Source organism: Suricata suricatta, chromosome 4 (genome assembly GCF_006229205.1).
Source record: "Suricata suricatta isolate VVHF042 chromosome 4, meerkat_22Aug2017_6uvM2_HiC, whole genome shotgun sequence".
Lineage (NCBI taxonomy): Eukaryota > Metazoa > Chordata > Mammalia > Carnivora > Herpestidae > Suricata > Suricata suricatta.
This window is the reverse complement of record NC_043703.1, coordinates 58,095,096-58,111,378: the sequence shown is the minus strand read 5'-3', so window position 1 is coordinate 58,111,378 and position 16,283 is coordinate 58,095,096. Positions and strand designations below refer to the sequence as shown.

The 16,283-nt window shown below is 40.9% G+C and overlaps 1 protein-coding gene and 1 long non-coding RNA gene across 4 annotated transcripts in view; one reads left to right on the top strand and one right to left on the bottom strand.

The window, feature by feature from the left end:
- The window catches only part of LOC115289528, a 60,361-nt gene extending 47,991 nt beyond the window's left edge, over window positions 1–12,370 (top strand). Inside the window, exons 7-9 of the long non-coding RNA XR_003907663.1 lie at window positions 2,617–2,671; window positions 4,933–5,012; window positions 9,704–12,370. This is a non-coding gene — a long non-coding RNA (uncharacterized LOC115289528). The remainder of the gene's footprint in view (window positions 1–2,616; window positions 2,672–4,932; window positions 5,013–9,703) is intronic.
- TRIM13 (tripartite motif containing 13) overlaps window positions 1–16,283 on the bottom strand; it is a 40,115-nt gene that overhangs the window by 14,885 nt on the left and 8,947 nt on the right. For all 3 annotated transcript variants that reach the window (XM_029936805.1, XM_029936804.1, XM_029936808.1), the window contains one exon: window positions 1,271–1,445. The gene's annotated coding sequence lies outside the window, so the exon portion shown is untranslated. The remainder of the gene's footprint in view (window positions 1–1,270; window positions 1,446–16,283) is intronic.

Genomic DNA, 16,283 nt, shown 5'->3' with positions numbered 1-16,283 from the left:
ACTCACACCCCAAGATCAAGAATCTCAGGCTATACCAACTGAGCCAGCCAGGCTCCCCTCCCTACAGGGAGAATCTCTAATATGAAATATATATATATATTCTTATTGTTGTCTTAATTTCATTCTATTTTGTTTTGAACCTTGGCAGGTAAAACTGCCAGTTCTTCCATCTACCAAGACATGTGATCAGATGTTCCATAACAAAAGGGACAGTGCCAAATTCGGTGTACACTGAAATGTAAATTGTCAGTGTTGGGAACACCCAATAACTAAGACTTGAGCAATTGTGTGCAGGAGAGGATTGCTGAGGAGCCTCCTCAAATGCCTTGGAACATTTTATTGTTATTATTATCATTATGTCCTTCTCAATACTGCTGCCAAGGTCATGAGTGCAAGCCCCAATATTCCTGAAAGACAATTCCCGGCAATACAAGGCACTGACACTGCAAGGTGTAGTGAAAAGAGCAGAGGCGATGGAATCAGTTCTGCATCCAAATTATCTCTCTACCACTTACTAGTTGTTCAAATTGCTAGTAGCTCTAAGCTTCAATTTTCTCTTCTGTAAAATGGGAATCACAATTCACTCAATTATGAAAATTAGGTGACATATAAAGCAATCAACACTGTATCTGACATACAGGAGGTGCTTAATAATGGTTGCTACTGCTATTGGGAAGAAGAAAACCATACTGGTTTTGGATTACAGTTGTCTTGGATTTGTAGATTTGGAGCTCAAGCACAATAGTCTTTTTTTTTCAAAAATTTTTTATGTTTTTTATTTATTTTTGAGAGACAGAGACAGCACGAGCAGGGGAGGGTCAGAGAGAGAGGGAGACACAGAATCCGAAGCAGGCTCCAGGCTCTGAGCTGTCAGCACAGAGCCTGACATGGGGCTCAAACCCACAAACCACGAGATCATGACCTGAGCCGAAGCTGGACACTTAACCAACCAAGCCACCCAGGCGCCCCTCAAGCACAATAGTCTTAAGCAAAGCTAAGCTGCCTATGTTGTAGAGGAAGCTAGGACCATAAATTTTGCTTTTACCCAGCCTGAGGTGGCCTTTTAAAAAATATATAGCCTTCTAGTTCTATACCTCGGGTAAGTTGAGAAAAAAAGGGGGGAAAATCACACTCAGTGAAAGGCAAATCTTTGCAGTTATTTTAAAGTTCTATAATTTCAGAGAAACTGATTGAACATCTAAAAATATTCCACGAAAAGGAAAAAAATCTACCTGTAAATATACGTTTATCACAAAAGACAGAAACTTACCTAAGACTTGGTGAAATTAAAAGTCCCTGGTCTGAAGAAAATTCCAGATTCCATATATTTCATTTGCACAGTGAAGTTCACACATTAAATGGAGCAAATAGTAAGATCAGCTGGCTTTTGAAGAGAATGAGAGACACGACAGCAACAATAAACTTGGCCTTTGGTTGTCCTGTTTCTGTAGTTGGAAGGAAAAATGTAAGAATAAAGTAAACTGCCAGAGGTAATTACGATGATACTAGCATTGTGCTAGGCACCAAACACACTAATCAAGGAATTTCCCATTTGTTTGAAGAGACAAGTCTTTTTTTTTTTTCCACGCATGCAAAAGCAAAGGGCATTTATTATTACGGGCTTAGGCTCACCGGGCCTAAACTCGGGCTCACAGACTACCAGCGCAGTGGATCCGTGCTGAGAGCCTGAAGAGACAAGTCTTAAAAACAGGAACGTGTTTGGTAACAGTACATGAGAGGGCCCATTTAAAAGCCAACAGGAGTGTTAAAGACAAGAAAGGAGGAAGGAATCAGAAAATTCCCAAGGGAGGTGGGAGTCAAATGGAATATTTAAAGATCTTAGAATTTGGGGCATCTGCTGGCTTAGTCAGTAGAGCACGCAGCTCTTGATCTCAGGTGTGTGAGTTCAAGCCCCACATTGAGTGTGGAGCCCACTTTAAAAAATGAAAAGAATGAAGATCATAGGACTTGAAGGTGAGAAAGAGGAGCATTGGAGGTGAGGAACACAAACTCAGGGTCAGAATGAACTTTGCTGATACTGAGTCAGCGAAGAGCATGGCCTGGTTTGAAAATAAAGTTTGAGGCCAAAGCATGGAATGTTTTGAACATCAGAATAAAGAGTTGAAAAAAATAAAGAATAAAAAGTTGAACTTCATTTTGTAGGAAATGGGAATCCACTGAATAATGATTTATGGGTCACTAACATGATGAAAGCAGAATTTTAGGAAGATTAATCTGATTACAAGATCCAAGATTTAAGGGAGAAGAAATTTTCTTTATTTGTTTATGTTTTTATTTATTTTTGAGACAAAGAGAAAGCATGAGCTGGGGAGGGGCAGAGAAAGAGGGAGACAGGAACTGAAGCAGACTCCACACTGACAGCAGAGAGCCTGATGCAGGGCTTGAACTCATAAGCTGGGGGAGATCACGCCTGAGCCGAAGTGAGACACTTAGCCCACTGAGCCACCCAGGTGCCCCTGAAATTTCCTTTGTTTTAATACTTTAGAGGTTTGTTGTTGAAAATTATAGATTTTTAATGCAATCATGTATAAATTTTAATGATTAATTACATTCAATTACGTTAACTGAATTTTTTCTGAATTCCCATACGTGTAGAATTTATTCTTGATGAAGAGTAACTTTATGAGAGCCTTGAGAATTATTCATGCAGGTAAAGACTAATAAATACCATATATTTACAATGATTTAAGAGAATTAAATTTGTAGAAACTGTTTATTTTGGAGTCCTGTTAAGTTCATTAATCATTATGTGTCTACTTTTATCTTGAAAAATATCAGTTTTGACTATAAAATCTTATAATTTCAATTCATAAAATGACTTTCATCTTGTTCTATGGAACATTTTTTAGAATATTTCTTCTATAGGGGCGCCTGGGTGGCTCAGTCAGTTAAGTGTCTGACTTGGGCTCAGGTCATGATCTCTCAGTCTGGGAGTTGGAGCCCCGTGTCGGTCTCTGTGCTGACAGCTCAGAGCCTGGAGCCTACTTCGGATTCTGTGTCTCCCTCTCTCTCTGCCCCTCCCCCACTCACACTCTGCCTCTCTCTCTCTCAAAATGATAAACTTAAAAAATATTTCTTCTATAAATAAAGACATAATAGGGGTGGGGTTCTGCAGTTTTCATAGCTGGTAGATTCTTACACCTTCAATATACTTGCTCTATGTTAAATAAAAGCAGTACATTTCATAGAGCTTTGGTTCTGAAGATCTCAATTTATCAGATGCCTATCTGCACAGCATTGCACAAGAAATACATGCTTTGCTGTTTTATGTGAGTCTGCTTGAGTCTCTCTGATATCGAAGCATATGGTAATAAATACCTTGTCAAAAATGTGTTTATCTTATAGTGATCTTCTTGTTTATAATACCATGCTAGTCGTTGGTAGAATGAGGCTGGGTCTCTAGAAGCCTGTGCTGGGTCTAACCCAGCCACACCCCCTCCAAGTCAGGCAAAAAGCACAGACAATTCAGGAGACACATGAGACTCATTACACAATATCAGTACAGTTTAGGCATTTTGTGAAGGTCATTGACCTCTGGGTTATGAAATTCAAAGGACATTTTTTTCAGTTCTCATTTCCCTTGGTCTCTTAGCAGCACTCACTCCCTCCTCCTTGAAAGGCCTTCTTTCCCTGGCCTTTAATAAGATCATCAGCACTCCCTGATTTTCTTTTCCAAACTCTGGAACACTTGCTGGGCCCAGCATTCAAATTCTGGAATTCTTTGAATGCTCAGTTTCAGGACATTTTCAGGACCTCAGTCCTGACTCTCCCATTCTCTGTAAAGCAGGGTTCACAAACCGATAGCTTGTAGTCATACCACTTATTTTTATTTTTTAATTTATTTTTATTTTTATTTTAGAGTGACAGAGCATGTAAGTCTGGGAGAAGGGCAGAGGGAGGGGGGCGGGGGAGAGAGAGAGATTGAGAGAGAGAGAGAGAGAGAGAGAGAGAATCCCAAGCAGGTTCCACACTCAGGGAGAGCTGGGCACAGGGCAGGGTTCAATCTCACAACCCTGGGATCATGACCTGAGCCAAAATCAAGAGTCAGATGCTCAACCTACTGAGCCACCAGGTGCCCCTATTTTTTTTATTTTTTAAAGATTTTATTTTTTTAAGTTTATTTGTTTATTTTGAGAAAGAGGAAGCAAGGGGGGGCAGAGAGAGAGAGTTCCAAGCCGACTCTGTGCTATCAGTGCAGAGCCCAGTGTGGGGCTCAGTCCCCAAACTGTGAGATCATGACCTGAGCTGAATTCAAAAGTCCAACACTTAACTAAGCCATGCAGATGCCCCTAAAGATTTTATTTTTAAATAAACTCTACACCCAATGTTGGGCTCACCTGACAACCCCAAGATCGAGTTGCACACCCTCCTGACTGAGCCAGCCGGGCACCCCAGTCATACCATTTTTAGATGAGGAAAACTTCGAATTTAAAACTTTAGCAGAGTCATGCTCCTTCCTCTCCCACAGCCTTTCCTCTTTGCAGGCAAGGAGTTAGCCCTTGTGCTGCCCAAGGCTCAAGGCCCTTCCAGCTCCAGGGCTCCTGCCCCTGTAGCTCCTTCTCTCCCTAATGCACCCTCCTCCTGCCACCAACCCCACATCCTCACTCTGGGCCCCCAACCGTGGCACAGCTGCCACGTCCCAGGTTAGCTTTCCGGAATGTTCCAGGCCAAGGGTGGATCCCTCTGAGTCATCTCCTTCTGCCTTGTACTCTTCTGTCTTTGCACACACTGCAATTTGTTCTTATATATTTGCTTGTATCATTATTTCAACAATGTTTGTCTCCACTTACCTGTAAAGTCTGTAGGAGCAGGGACTGTGTGTTTTGTGTGTGTGTGTCTTGTGTTTCCTCACTGATGCATTGCCAGCCCCTAATCCAATAACTATAAATTTTTTTTGTGTGAATGTTTCAGGGAAGTAAGAATTCTCTCTTTCAAAGACTATTGATGCATTCCAACCTTCTAGAAATTAGCTGTTGAGACCAGCTGAAATGGTAATGTACTCTGATTTTATTCACTTTAATTAAAATAAGGACTTTAATATGCTTTATTTGATCAAAACATTATTCTACCCACTCCCCTTCGTTTGCAAAGCAGTTTTTCAGACTCCTTATAGAATTTATAAGATGTGTCAACAGTCTGCACTCTTTCACGGCATAGCTTGTCTCAGAAAACGAGGATAATTTCTTGAACAGTCCATCAGAGAATCCTCATAAAAATGTGAAAACCTTCTTCCTCTGCATAAAAGTTAAGCAATATACCACAAAAAAGACTTAATGATATAACTCAATAAAAATGTAAAACTATTCATCTTTAAAGCACATTATAGTCACGATAGCACACAACAATCAAAAGGAAGACAAAGAGGTGCCTGGGTGGCTCTGCTCATGATCTTGAAGTCCCTGAGTTCAAGTTCCGTATCAGGCTCACTGCTGTCAGCACAAGGTCCACTTTGGATCCTGTGTTCCCCTCTCTCTGCCACTCTCCTGCTCATGCTCTCTCAAGAATAAAATTAAAAACATTAAAAAAAAGAAAAGATTAAAGCTATATGTATTGACAATGGGATATATATAAGTTATAGTAAGTGAATTGGGGGCACTTAGGTGGCTCAGTCCGTTAAGCGTCCGACTTTGGCTCAGGTCATGATCTCATGATTTATGGGTTCAAGCCCCATGTCGGGCTCTGTGCTGACAACCCAGAGCCTGGAGCCTGCCTTTGGATTCTGTGTCTCCATCTCTCTCTGCTCCTCTCCTGCTCATGCTCTGTCTATCTCTCTCTCTCAAAAATAAATAAACATTAAAAATATTTTTAAAAAGATATAGTAAGTGAAATATCAAGTTAAAAACAATATGTATACCATGATTCCAATTTTGAAAAGAAATGTAATTGGTAGAATATGGATAGGAAAAAACATTTGGGGGGGAATATATACCAAATTGTCAATTTGAGAGGGTGAAATTTGGAATTTTTCAGTACTTATGTTTTATATTATTATAATTCTTTTATATTTTTCCATTGAACATCTATTACTTTTGTAATATATTTTAAAAAGGAAAGAAAAAAACTATAAAAGAAAAAAACACTTAGAGCAAACTCTTCCAGATGAATAAGAAGGCAACACCTAGATAGAAAAACAGGCCAAATACATTAAAAACAGGACATCACAAAAGGAAATACAAATGATCAATAAGCAGGAGAAAAAAATGTTCATTCTTAATGATAATCAAAGAAATACCAAGCAAAACGTTTTGCAGTCTTTTTTTAGTTCATTAAATTGGCAGAGATTTAAAACTCTATAATGACCAATAGGTCACCAATGAGTGACACAGGCCATCTTGTTTGCCGCTAGAAACCAAAATAGATGGATACAACCTTTTAGAGGACGGTCTGGTAATCTGTATAAAAAAAACACTCAAAATACATATACTTAATTCAATTTCTAGGAATTTATTCTACAAAAATAATCATAAACACCACAACTTTATACCAAGAATATTTGTACACAGCTATCAGGGAAAATTAGAAATATTGCTATTATCCATCAAAAGGATATGAGTTAAATTAATCCTGGTACATCATACAAGATACTAATATGTGGCCATTTTTTTAAGTTTATTTATTTTGAGAGGGGAAAAAGAGAGAGAAAGTAGGGGACAGAGAGAAAGAATCTCAAACAGGCTTCATTGCAGAACCTGATACAGGGCTCCATCCCACGAGCCATGAGATCATGACCTGAGTCAAAATCAAGAGCTGGACACCTAATTGACTGAGCCACCCAGGAGCCCCAATGTGCGGCCATCTTCAAATCCCATTTTAGAAGACTATTTAACAACTTGGAAAATCAATAACTCTTATAAATGAAGAAAAGCAAATTTCAAAATGTATATATATAGCACAATGCAGATTGTGTATGTGCACACATACATATGCACATATTAAAAAGATTGATCACAAAGTCAACAGTTGTTATCCATAAGTAGTATAATGAGGAAATAACCTTTATTTTGTCCTGATTCTTCACTGGATTTTTCAAAGTTTCTCTAATGGTTATATAATGTACTATCTTTATAGTCCTAAAAAAAAAAGTTCTTTTAAAAGTTGCTGGTCTATGCTTTGGAAAAAAAGATTCAGTTAACAGAGTTAACTATATGATCCAGCATATCTGCTCCCCAATGTATTCCCAAGAGAATTGAAAGCAGAGGCACCTGGGTGGCTCAGTTGAATGACCAACTCTTGGTTTCAGCTCAGGTCATAATCTCATGGTTTGTGAGATTGAGCCCTGCAGTGGGCTCTGTGCTAGATTGGGATTCTCTCCCTCTCTCTCTGACCCTCCCCTGCTCATGCTCGCTCTCTCTCTCTCTCTCTTTCAAAATAAAGAAACATTTTTTTAAATTAATAAAAAAGAAAGCATATGTACAAACAATAATATATGAGTGTTAATAGTAGCATTATGTAAAATAACACCCCCACAAAATAGAAGTAACCCAAATGCTCATGAACTGATGGATGGATAAGCCAAATATGGTATGATATTCAATGGAATAGTATTCAGCTGCATAAAGGAATGATACTGAGTGATGCTACACCATGGATGAAATTACTACATTATGCTAAAAGTGAAAGAAGCTTGTCAAAAAGGCCATATATTCATCCATTCAGATGAATTGTCCAGAAAAAGAAAAATCATATAAATAGAAAGTTGATTCGTGGTTGCCAGGGACAGGGGAGAGGAAAGAATGATGAGTGACCACTAATGAGTACAGGGTTTCTTCTAGAGGGTAATGAAATAATTCTGGAAGTAGATAGTGGTGATGCTTTCACACAACTTTGTGAATATGCTAAAGCCCACTGAATTTTAACAGTTTAAAGAGGGAGAGTTCTATGGTATATGAATTAGAATTATAGCTCCTGGAAAAGAATAATAGCATTTTAAAAGTATAAATTACTTTGTAAACATAACCTACAAAGTGATAAGTGCTGTGGTAGAGAGTGGGAACGTACAGGGAAACCATCAAACAGTACCTGGGGGTAGAGGGGGCCTCCATTAAAACAGAGACTCTCAAACATTTTGAAAATAAAAAATAAAAAGAAACTTTTTCTAAGGTTATTTTTGAAAGAGAAGAGGGCACGTGAGCATGAGTGGGATCAGAGAGAGAAGGATGGAAGATCTGAAGCAGGCTCTGTGCTGACATCCCAACACGGGGCTCGAACTCACAAGCTGTGAGAGCATGACCTGAGCCGAAGTTGGATGCGTAACCGACTGAGCCGCCCAGGTGCCCCGGGATAAACTTTATTTATTAATTCACATGAAAATCACAGTAGTGACCCACTGTATCACCCAGTTCTCTTAATGGAGACACCTTATACAGTTGCAGGACTTCCTCAAAACCAGGAAACTGATATTGGCACAGACATTGTTCAGGCTTTACCAGATTTTGCATGCACTCATTTCTAAAAAAAAATTTTTTAACTGAAAAAATATAACAACATTAAAATTTTTTAAATAAATCATTAGAACTACCCTTAATGTTACTATAAAACCAGCCTGATTACCTTATTCAGAAATATATTAAATTTTTTCATAAGACAGCTTAAATACACATAAAAAGGTTATATAAGAAATAGCTATGTACTCACATTATCTCCATGTATGTTTTTACACCTTTACTACATGTGTAAATATTCATGAAATAACACAACTAGAAACCTTATATAATAATTATGTCACAATTCACAAGATTTCATTTTAAAAATGAATGATTCTTTCATAGCACATACTGTCAGTTGCTAGTTGGGGAGGGAACTTTGCCACCCTGTCTGGCCACCTTCCCCAGGAAGGGGTTATCATGAAGGTCCGAGCTGAGGCTCTCAAGAGGACTTGCCTGGATTGGAATCCAGGGTTTTCTTCTTCTTTTTCTTAATATATTTTTTTTCATTCTTTTTATTAATTAATTTTAGAGAGAGACTGCATGAGCACAGGGAAGTAGGGGAGAAGCAGAGAGAGAGAGAGAGAGAGAGAGAGAGAGAGAGACTCCCAAGCAGGCTTCTAGCTCACAAACCATGAGATCCTGACCCAGGCCAAAATCAAGAGTGGGACACTTAACAAACTGAGCTACCCAGACACCCTTGGAATCCAGAACCTTCTATTCACCAACAGTGTACCATGAGGCAGATTACTTACTCACTCTGATTCTCAGTGTCCTAATCTATAAAACAGAAGCAATGATGGTTCTTATTTCACAAAGTGATGAGTATAAGTTAAGGTTACGTGTGGGAAATGCTTGGTACAGTGAAGCACGGAATCTAGAAGTGCTCAATCGGTGTTACTATCACTGTCGTCTTTATTATTGCAGATATGAACTCAGACATGGGGCTAACGCTCTTCCCACAGTGAAACAGAGCAGTGCATTTAATAACCAGAGCCTATTCAGAGTAAGAGAGTGTTGCGTGCTTTCTGCCTTCTTCCTGTGAGGTACTGATAGTTAAATTTCAGCTTTAAGCAAGGGCTGGAAGGCCATGCTTTATAATGTTTACCAATTTCTATGGTGTGAAATACTCCCACCCTGGCTGATTTCAACCTGAAGTTCGCTGAATGCAGGGTCGGAAAGAGGTGATCAGAATCTGCTCTCAAGCTCATGGAGCCGGCCCAGCACATTCAAGAGGGAATCTCTCTTCTCTTTTGCAGCCCCTTTGTTCCCTGCTGAAACCAGATCTCTTCCGTCTCAGGTGAGGACCTGCATCTCTACCCGAGGCCCTCCTGCAGAGGAAGAGGCTGTGCCTGAAAGTTAGAGGAAGTCTTCAGGCCTGCAGCTCGAAGCTGCTCACCAGGCCTGTCGGAGCAGATGGTACTTTAATTCTCATTTGCTAGTGTTCCCTACACGTCTGCAGCCCTCGGGGGGTGTTGGCTGTGGCTTGGGTAAGACTGTTATCTTTGGATCATGTCAACATAATGCCTTAAGACCGAAAGCTCCTTACCTATTTTTAACATGCAGCATTTATATATGGCATTATTTTGGCACTATTTCTACTTAGAAAGTTAAAGTAATCACTTCTGCATCTTTTCACAGTCTTCAAAATGATACTTTTTGATAACTACATAATTCCATTAATACACTAAATGTAAGGTGTATGTAAAGAAAAAAGAACCATGAGCGGCAAACACTGGGAAATGTGGCATAAATACGGGGAAAGAATAAGAATTTCAAGAACGGAGGACAGTCTTGAATATTAATAAGAGAAGTACAGTGAACCATTGAATCTTCCAATTCTTCCAAGTAGGTCACTAATGAGGAAGAGAAGGTTAATCTCTGTCCTGGGGGCAGAAGTAGGTAAAGGCAATGAAGGAATTAAGATCATGTGTTTGCTGAGTGCCAGGACCATGGTAGATGCTTTCCTTGCACAACCGCATGTATAAGTCACAGTGGAGAAACCAAGGCTTGGAGTCGGTCATTAACCCGCCCAGGGTTGCCCAGGGCAGTCTTCATTCTACTGCAGTCAGGAGTGAATGAGAATGAAGGCAGTGGAGACAGGAAGTGTGAATAATTCTTTCTGGAATCATAATGGGGAAAGAAGAGAAAGCAACAGCGAGATAGAGTATGAGGACTCTGTTTTTATAGTAAAAACAAAGTTCCAAGGTCAACACTGAAAAAGAGCCCTCACGTGACTGCGTGACTGCGTGACTGCAAGGCCGGAAGCAGAGACCACCGAGCCCTAAACCCTGTCCTGAGATTCATCTTTCTTCTGGGAATCTTGGCCTCGTTATCTTTGCTCCAGCAAAGCCCTTTCAGATCCTTTCTTCCTTTCCTGTCTGATACCCGAGCAGGAGATAACAAAAGGCTTTTCTTCTTATTGAAGAATAGTTGACACGATGTTACATCTAAAAGGCATTTCTTTACATCCCATGGCAAAACCAAATCAAAGCTAGAAAGTTTAAATGACTTTCCTCAGGGAAAGGGTAATGAATGTTTCCTAATCTTGCCTGGTCATAGAAACCGCCCAGGATGCTAGTTTAAACAGAACATCAAGAGATTTGGATTCAGAAGGTCTCTAGTGGCGGCCTGGAAATGGGTGTTTTAAAGTACTGCCAGATTATCCTTAAATTCCTGCAAATTTGGGTATCACTGCACCGGCAAGTAACAGAGAAATAAACATAGTCACATAAATCCGTGTGGTGTGGCTCCCAAGAAAAGGCCTGTGTATAACCATGTTGAGGTCCTCACCCCAACCTCACGGGTTTGAGGCTATCTTGGCACCTGATGACTATTATAACTCTGATGGGGATCCAACAGAGGGAAGCCCTTGGTCAAATTTTAAGGTGGCAAGGGAGGAGGGAGAGAGGGCTTCTTCCATTCTGAACCCTTTCAAAAGACTGGGTCATTCCTACTAGCTTGCTTCCCAATACAGGCAAGGCCTGACTTTACCCGCCCTCCCCTGTCATCGCTCTAGCAGGAGGTGTGACGGCAGCCAGCGTTCTCCCAGCGGCTCCTCAGTCTCCCCACGAGTTAGTCCTCGGGAGGGTGCCCAGACATCCAGGTTCGCCTGGGGTTAGTCCTGACCTCCTACTCCTAAGAGCCCAGAGTCCTCTCTGGTTTGCTCTACTCTTTCATTTTCGGAAGGGTCCCAGTTTGGATGATAAATTATATAGTCATGCTGTCTATGAATAAGGAGCTAGAACAAAAACATGAGTGCACAAAAGCAAGTAGTAGTCTGCCGGCAGTTTACATAATGACTTCCATTTATCAAGCAAATCACTCTGTGACACCACACACATCACTTCAATTAACCCTCACAGCAACCCCGTGAGGGACATGGATTTTGCAAATGAGGGATGTAACAGGGTTAAGTGCTTTGACCAGAGCCATCCAACTATGAGGAGCAGAACTGGATTCACACATCCATCTGCGTGACCCCAACTTCCGCCCTGAAAGGGGCCTGGCTGCCTCTTCAGGGCATGTGGACACTCCACACCCGTGTCTGGCTGTGTGAAGAAACAACTTTACCGAGAGAGTCGGTTGGTTTCAACACTATAGGAAAACTCAATATTCACATTTCCACCTTGCATTTGAAAGTAGAAATCCGTCTCTGCAGCTGTTTGTAGAATTCAGCTCTTGCTTGTTTCTATAACCTGATTTGAAAGAACACTTCCAAAAGAGGCAACCAAGTCTACAAAAGCACAGTTGGACTCAAATGGATCCAACCAGTTCGAAAATGGAAAATAACACTGAGGAATGTGTTCTGCATCACAAGCATTGGTGTCCTGAGTCATTCCTAAGGGCATTGAGTACTTAAATGTAACCCAGAGAATGGATTAAACTCCTGGCTTTATGTTTGCATGGCTTCATCTTTAAACTCATTGACTTGTTTTGCTTGTTGGTGGTGTTTGCTTATTTAATACATTCCGTCAAGGACAGAAATTACATGATGGTTTTTTTTGCTTTTTTGTTGTTGTTTTTTTTTCCCCCTAGGAAGTGTGTCTTGGGTTTTTCCCTTATTATTTTCTTTACTTTTTTTTTCCTCTTCTTTTTTTGGTGGTGGGGGTGGTTATGTTTAAATGAAGTTGCTTTTACAACACCAAAGACTTAATCATCCATTTCCTACATAAAAGGATGCTACTTTTTTGCATGGACCTCAAGTATATTGTAGTATAGAGGTGGAATTTAAGGAAAGGTATTAAGCAGGCTGTGTTGTAGCTTATGAACAAGTAATATCTTGTATCATTTATCTTGAATGTATCATAGATAAGCTGCTTTATAATGATTGCCACTTCAGATAGCTGTGAAATTAGGTGATTAACTAGTTGTTACTTAACCTTCTAATTTCTGTATAAGTCTAATTACATGAAATAGAAGTTGGGGTTCTGATTTTTTACTTTGCTTATCCATTTGGAGTGTCATTGTAACTACTGTATTGTAAATGATGGAAAGTAATTGCATATATTAAAAAATAGTGTTATATTCTAAAAAAAAAATAAAAAATAAAGTTACCCCCTCCCCCAAAAATAAATAAACTCATTGACTGCTCTCCCGGTGAAGGTGACTTTAAATTTTAGCCTTTGTTTTCATCATCAGATTGTCTGCAGTTTCCATCCCCCCCCCCTTTTTAAAACAATTGGGTATTCTTTTTGCATTTTAATTTTTAATTACAAAAGCACATCCTTAATGCATTCTTTTTGACACACACACATGCACGCGCACACATGCACACACACACACACACACACACACACATCACACACAAGGTTTAAGTGACCTTTGATCAATACCCCAATCCCAGACCTGTACACTGTTACTGATTTGGCTTTTGTCCTTCTAAATATTTTTCTATTCAGGAAATTATTTTTCTTCTACCTTCTGCCTTTTGTAATAAATAAAGCTTCCAGTATAACTTCTTTTCCCTTCCTTCCCTCAAACTCCACCATGAGGAAGCAACTAAAATCTCAGGGGTTGAAATCTCCCAGGGAATCAGGGCAGACCCTCTCTCTATATATATATATTTCATCTTTCATCCTGTTGAGTGCTTAAGAGCAAAAGCTCCAAAGTCAGGCTTTTTGGTGTGAATCTTACGTCCTTACTTACTTAGGTCGCTTACTAGCTGAGTGACCTTGAGCAAGTTCACTTTTTGTTCAGCAAATATTTATTGAGTGCCCTTTCTGTGTTAGAGTGTAATGGTGTACAAGGCAATATTCTGACCCTTACAGAGCTTACATTCTAGTGGGAGACACAGAACATAAGCCTACGAGCTTATTCTAGGAGCATAATTCTAGGATGCAATAAATGCGATGAAGAAAAATGAAACAGAGTGAAGGGACAGATACCATCTTTTTCAATGTAGGTGATCAAAGAAAACTTCCCTGAGGATATGACATTAGAGCAGACAGTTGAGCAAAGTCAGAGAACAAGCCATAAAAAGATGTGAAGGGAATGGCAAGTACAAAGGCCCTGCGGCAGAAACCAACGTTTGAGGAACAGAAGGAAGGCAAGTGAGCTGAAACGGAGTGTGGGAGAGAGAATGGTGGCACATGAACCTTCCACTTCCCACCACCAGCCCTGTCTTCTTATCCCTATCAACCCCAGATTTCTCCAGCTCTATGGGATCCTGTGATCTAGTGGTTTCCTAACTTTTTATTGCTCTTCTCCTCCCTCATATCCACCTTCCCTCCTTAACCAGCCTAGATTCAAAGTCCAGTAGAGTAACTACTCCCTTACATCAACACTCAACTCCTCAGCTGCCTATTATCTTTCTTTCCTCAGACTTGTAATACTGCCTTCCCAATCCCCATCTTCACTGACAGACTTCCTGTTTCACTGAGACAACAGAAGCAAGCAATAGGGGACGTCCACACGCTCCCACCTGCACCCACGCGCCGTCCTGTGGATGCAGGGCTGAAGGCCTTGCTGCGGGTGCGCGCCCTCCATCCCCAGCCTTCTCTGGTGAGTGCCCTTCTTTCTCCTTCCTGGTCCCATCAGCAGTACGTTCCTCCATTGTCACAAAGCCATCTCATGATGACCCGCCTGCCCCTCTAGCCACCACCTCATTTTCCTGAGGGTCTCTCTAGCACAACCACTCGCTCACCGTCTTCACCTTCTTTTTCCACATTCCCTCTGAACCCTCGCCAGCAGGCTGTGCACCACCGTCCCACTGAAATTGCCTCGTTTGCTAAATCTTTCACGTCACAGCCAATGCTTGATCCTCTATACTCATTTCCCAGACTTGTGGGCGTCATGGGAGCCCTCTCCCTGCCCCGCCTGGACCCCATTATCTCTCCTGTTTCTGATTCCAAGCAAGTCTTCCTGCGACCACTCCTGCCCATCTCCACAATCACATCTCTGGCCTGCTCATATTCGTCCCTGGCTGCCCACCCGGTCAGTGTCCATGTCCCTGGGGGGTGCAGGGAACTACAGGTTTCTACATGGTCTGCCCTCTCCCTGACCCACCCCAGGACCCCTCTGACCTCTGCTTACTCTCTGCTCTAGCCACATCTGCCTCGCTGCTGTTGCCCAAACATGCCAAGCACACTCGTCCACAGGGCCTTTGCACTTGCTGTTTCCTCTGTGTAGAATGTTCTTCCTCCAGAATCCACTTGGCTCACACCTTAGTCACCTTCATATTTCTGCTCTAGTGTCACTTTCTTGGGAAGACTTTCCTGCCCATCCACTCGGTCATCCTGGTGGCCCCTCACTGCCACTCAGCACTCCCTAGTCTCCTTTTCTTTTTTTAAGTTTATTTTTTTTCATTATCTCTACATTGAGGGGCTCAAACTCATGACCCCAAGGTCAAGAGTTACATGCTCTACCGAACGAATCACCCAGGCTCCCTCCTATTCTCTTTTTCTACTTCATTTTTCTCCATAGAACTTACTACCATCTGATAGCCTACATATTTTATTATTGTTTCCTCCCGCTAGCATGTAAGTTCTATGAATTAAAATTTAAAAATACCACTTTTGGGAGGGGGTGCCTTGGTGGCTCAGTCAGGTGAGCATCTAACTCTTGATTTTGGCTCAGGTCATATCTCATGGTTCATGAGTTTGAGTCCCACATCAGGCTCTGTGCACTGACATTGTGGAGCCTGCTTGGGATTCTGTCTCTCTGTCTACCTCTCCCCTACTTGCTCTCTATCTCTCTCTCAAAATAAATTTTAATTTAAAATAAAATAATATTTAATATAAAAATAAATTTTAATTTAAAATAAAATTATATACATATTTAATTTAAAATAAATAACATAAAAAAATTAAAAGACCACTCTGGGAAGAGAGAGGCATCCAGTTATGGAATGAATTCCGCATGGGCATGAAAGGTACGCCATAGGGAACACAGTCAGTGACGTCACAGAGCCGCATGGTGACAGATGGTGCATACACTGTGGGGAGCACAACGTAAGTTCTGAGAAGTCAGATCAACTATCTTGTACACCTAAAACTAACATAACACTGTCAACTATACTCAAATAAACACATTTTAAAACAATAAAAACAAAGGGACCACTCTGGCTGCTGTGTGTAGGGAAGGCTGGGGGGGGGGGGCATTTGGAGGCTAAGGCAGTGTCCAAGCAGGATAGATAATGAGGGCCTGAGCTCAGTTGGTTAAGCATCTGACTTCATAATCTCACAGTTCATGAGTTCGAGCCCCACATGGGGCTTTCTTCTGTCAGTGTAGAGCCCATTCACATCCTCTGTCCCCCTCTCTCTCTGTCCCTTCCCCCCTCCTGTTCTCTCTTGCTCTCTCTCTCTCACTCTCAAAAATAAACATTAAAAAAACATAGGA